Below are 5,504 nucleotides of genomic sequence, written 5' to 3'. Positions count from 1 at the left end.
AGGGGCACTAAGGTGTGCCGGAGGATTGAATATTGTTAGCCACCTAGTGTGCAGTAGTTTTATTTTTTGTTTTTTTTGAACTATGTAGCAACTAAGTGTGCCGAGTTTTTTGTACATGTAGTTCTATAAGTGTGCGAGTTATGATTATGTAGCACTAAGTGTACGAGTTGATTATAGCACTGAGTGTGCGGACTTAATAAATATTCTTGAATCATTATGGACTAAGTGTGCGACACTATTGAGTCGATCACGGATAGCGGATCGGGTAAGTATCTTGAGTTCATGGCTAATAGGTGCTATGTTTATATTTGGAGTTGAGCTGGTAAGTTGAACCTATGTGACAAATATACTTGAAGTCACGTACATAAGATTTATCGTGGAATGGGTGAAGGCCGTTTAGTTGTATGATTGTAACGAAAATAAATGATTTATGAAAATGCCTCGAATATTCTATTGATGAGTATAATGGAATGTGAATGCATGATTTGGTATGAGATTGAACGATAGGTCGGAGGAACTATGGTATGGTTCGGTATGGATGGAGTAACTAGCCTCGTTCCATTTTGTTTCCTCTTGTGATAATGTTATTAATGGATGGTAGTGTATTGCTTATGACTTACTGAGTTATAACTCATCGGTGTTTCCTTGTCACCTATTCTAGGTTTCTTGACTCATCTCCTTTTGCGTGGTCGGGCCGTCATCGAAGTCATCACACCGGATAGCAAGTTTGGTATTTCTTCTTAGTTGGCTTAGGAGAACATTTCGGCATGTATAGGCTATTATGTTGTGTTTGAACTTTGGTATGTAATCTTTAGCCATGCGAAAATGGCATAAATGTTCGGTTGGGTTTGGATTCATAACATTAGGTCGCAAATCTTGATAATTCGACCTTTTTATGCCATACGTCATGGTTGATTATTTTGGTGTTAAAATTCATGATATGGCAATAGTGTAGTAGGGGGAAGTTTGACAATGATTAGCCTTTGGAATGGTTAGTCATGATCATAATTGTGATTGCATGATGATTATTAGTTAGATCAAGGAGTAAACACGAGTGGGCATAGTTGCTTTCGTAACAGATGCTGGCAGCAGCAGTGAATGAGATTGAAAATCACTAAAAATAGTAGGAGTGAAATTAATTGATGAATAAATATGTATCGGTTCATAGCATTCATATGAGTAACGAAGATATCAGTATTGGATAAGTTCTGGGGACGGCTAGAAGGTCTGATCTGCGATGGAATCATTAACCAGAATAATGAGCTAATATAGTAAGATTCTTGAGTCTAGTTTAGACCGATCGTTGGAGGTCGGGGTATGGGTCGATGCGCAAGGTCAGGTAGTGACCATACATGGAACTGTAACTGTAATTGGCCTAGCAAAATTCTAGAAAAATATTGATGGAATGAGTCAGTTAGGAAAATACAGATGGATTTGAGTTCCAGAGCTAGATATGATTTTAAAGCGACTAGTAGCAGATTGACAGCTTGTCTGGAAAAATTTTAATAAGTGGTTGAAGCTGTTACACTCGTGTTCGACTCCGGACGCTCGGTTCGGGGGTTACATTTGATTGGTATCAGAGCTATGGTTTAGTCGGTTCTAGGACTACCATAGGACGTATGAGTCTAGCTATACATGCCGAATGTTAATGTTTAACTGTGTGATGACTTCTGACGGTTAAATTTATGTTTTGATTAGTAAATGGATCCCGGTGTAGAAAGAATCTTAGCGGATGAGTTGAAAGTGTAGCGGCTGCTCCTGCACAAGGGACACCGCCTATTGAACCTCAGTCATCTGCGAATAATCAAGGTGAGGGGGCTAAACAAGCTTCTTTACATGATGAATGAGTGGGTCGCGCAGTATGGCCGAACCAATCCGGCTGTCCAACAATTCCCGAATTTGAATAATCTACCCTGGAGCCAGTAATGCCATCAGTTACTGATCCTGTGAGGCTGAGTAAGCCACCTGTAGACTTGATTAGGAAGCGCGGGGCTGAGGAGTTCAGGGCATAGTTATGATGATGCTGAAGGGCGAGTTTGGCTTGATAACCTTGGGTGTCGATGACTGTATGCCACTGATGATGTTAAGTGTGCTGTTTTTGTTGCGAGTCAGCTACTATTGGTGGAGGACTTGATTTCATAGTCCGAACGAACGAGTACTTGGGACTTCTTTCAGACGGAATTTCGAAAGAAATATAATAGCCAACAGTTCATTGATCAAAAGCGTAAGGATTCTTGGAACTCAAGCAAGGCCGTATGACAGTATCTGAATACGAACATGAATTCGTGAGACTCAGTAGGTATGCCGGGAGTGTGTAGCTGATGAGGTTGCTATGTGCAAAAGATTCGAAGAAGGATTGAATGAAGATTTAAAGCTACTAATGGGTATTTTGGAAATAAAAGAATTCGTAACATAGTCGAACGAACCTGCAAGGCGGAAGAACTTGGAAAGGAGAAGAAGAAGGCTGAATTTGAAGCTAGAGACTATCGTAAAAGATCGACGGGTAAAGCTCCGTTCTCAGCTGTAAAGAAGTTCAAGGAGGACACTAATAAGTCGAGGACGACTGCGGGAATTTCCATCAGAGCAAAACCATCGACGGGCTCCCGAGCTACTTCGGTAGCTAGTGTGGGCAATAATCGTCTAGAGAAACCTGAATGTCCCCAATGCGGAAGACGACACTAGGTGAATGTTGGGGTAAGTCTACTAACAGGGCCTGTTACGGATGCGGTTCGAAGGACCACTTCATTAGAGATTGCACGGAGCTTGATGAGAAGAATAAGATTCAAGGTGCAAGACCTAGTGGAGTGACAACTAGAGGTAGACCACCGAGAATTTTGGGAGGTAGGGGTGGTAGTCAGAGAGGGGCCTCTGATACGGCTGTTCGAGCCGAGAACCGTACTCCTGCTAGAGCTTATGCCATCCGCGCACGAGAGGAGGCATCCTCCCCTGACGTCATCACTGGTACCTTCACTCTCTTTGATACTAATGTGATTGCATTGATTGACCCTGGCTCTACTCATTCATATGTATGCGAAACCTTAGCATCCAGTAAGACTCTACCTGTTGAGTCTACTGAGTTCGTAATTCGAGTGTCAAACCCTTTGGGTCAATGCGTATTTATTGATAAAGTGTGTAAGAGATGCCCTCTAATAATCCGAGAATCCTGTTTTCCGGCCGATTTGATGCTTTTGCCGTTTGACGAATTTGATGTTATTATTGGTTTGGATTGGTTGACCGCGCATGATGCGGTTGTGAATTGCAAAAGCAAGACTATTGATTTGAGGTGCGCAAATAACGAGATAATCCGAGTTGAGTCTGCGGACTTAAGGGGGTTGCTAGCTGTAATATCAGCAATGTTGGCCCAGAAATATGTGAGAAAAGGGTGCGAAGCATACCTTGCGTATGTACTTGATGACAAAGAGTTAGAAAAGAAACCCAAATCTGTGCCGGTGGTTTGTGAATACCCGGATGTTTTTCCTGAAGAGTTACCGGGTTTGCCACCTGTTCGGGAGATAGAGTTTGGTATTGAGCTTGTACCTGGAACTACGCCAATTTCGATAGCTCCGTATCGTATGGCACTAACCGAGTTAAAAGAGTTGAAAGCTCAGTTGCAAGAATTGACGGATAGAGGTTTCGCTCGACCAAGTTTCTCACCTTGGGGTGCACCAGTATTGTTCGTGAAAAGAAGGACGGAACCATGAGGTTGTGCATTGACTATCGTCAACTGAATAAAGTGACGATAAAGAACAAATATCCGTTGTCGCGCATCGATGATTTGTTCGACCAACTGAAGGGAGCCTCAGTGTTCTCAAAAATAGATTTGAGATCGGGCTATTATCAGTTGCGAATTCGAGATTCGGACATACCCAAAACTGCTTTCAGAACGAGGTACGGTCACTACGAGTTCTTAGTGATGCCGTTTGGGCTCACTAATGCCCCTGCAGTATTTATGGATTTGATGAATCGAATCTTCAGACCATATTTGGATCGGTTCGTAGTTGTGTTCATTGATGACATCTTGGTCTATTCAAGAGATGAGATCGAACATGCTGAACACTTGAGATTAATGTTGCAAGTTTTGCGGGATAAGAAGTTATATGCTAAGTTCAGTAAGTGTGAGTTCTGGTTAAGAGAGGTTAGCTTCTTGGGTCATGTGGTATCCGCATCGGGTATTCGAGTTGACCCGAACAAATCTCAGCCATACTTAACTGGAAACCTCCGAGAAATATTACTGAGGTTCGGAGCTTTTTGGGACTCGCCGGTTATTACCGACGATTGTCAAAGGTTTCTCGATGATAGCCACACCAATGACGAAGCTACTTCAAAAGGATGCTAAGTTCGAATGGACGGAGAAATGTCAGAAAGGCTTCGATCAACTGAAAACTCATTTGACTGAAGCTCCAATTTTAGTGCAACCCGAATCAGGCAAAGAGTTTGTCATTTATAGTGACGCATCCCTACTCGGGTTGGGTTGCGTATTGATGCAAGAAGGTCGAGTTGTGGCCTATGCGTCGAGACAATTGAAGCCACACGAGAGAAATTATCCCACCCATGATCTCGAGCTAGCCGCAATCGTATTTGCTTTGAAAATATGGCGACATTATTTGTTTGGCGAAAAGTGCCATGTATTTTCGGATCACAAAAGTCTCAAATATTTGATGACTCAAAGAGACCTAAATCTGCGACAAAGACGTTGGCTTGAGTTGTTGAAAGATTACGAGCTTGCCATTGATTACCACCCGAGAAAGGCTAATGTGGTTGCGGACGCCTTAAGCCGGAAATCGCTGTTTGCTTTACGAGCGATGAATGTGCACTTGTCTGTTCTACCCGACAATGTGTTAGTAGCTGAATTAAAAGCCAAACCATTATTGATTCATCAAATTCGTGAAGCCCAGAAAGTTGATGATGAATTGGTTGCAAAACGGGCTGAGTGTGTTCCGAACAAGGAATCGGAGTTTCAAATGGATGATGATGATTGTTTGAGGTTCAAAGTTTTTTTGTGTGTTCCAAGGAATTCGGAACTTATTTCGATGATTTTGAATGAGGCTCATAGTGGCCGAATGTCTATCCACCCGGGTAGTACTAAAATGTACAACGATCTGAAACGTCAATTTTGGTGGCCGGGCATGAAACGAGACATTTCGGAATTTGTTTTAAGGTGTTTAATATGTCAACAAGTGAAAGCGGAACATCAAGTGCCTTCGGGATTACTTCAGCCAATCATGATACCTGAATGGAAATGGGATCGAGTCACGATGGATTTTGTATCTGGGTTACCATTGTCGACGAGTAAGAAAGATGCGATTTGGGTTGTTGTCGATAGACTGACTAAGTCGGCTCACTTTATCCCTGTATGTACGGATTTTTCATTGGATAAACTAGCCGAATTGTATGTTTCTCAGATTGTGAGATTACATGGAGTACCTATTTCTATCGTGTCGGATAGAGATCCGAGATTCACCTCGCGATTTTGGAAGAAATTGCAAGAAGCTTTGGGTACCAAG

The sequence above is a fragment of the Gossypium hirsutum genome, chromosome A06 (genome assembly GCF_007990345.1).
Source record: "Gossypium hirsutum isolate 1008001.06 chromosome A06, Gossypium_hirsutum_v2.1, whole genome shotgun sequence".
In the NCBI taxonomy this organism is placed as follows: domain Eukaryota; kingdom Viridiplantae; phylum Streptophyta; class Magnoliopsida; order Malvales; family Malvaceae; genus Gossypium; species Gossypium hirsutum.
The sequence above is the reverse complement of the archived record's forward strand: the minus strand, read 5'-3'. Positions refer to the sequence as shown.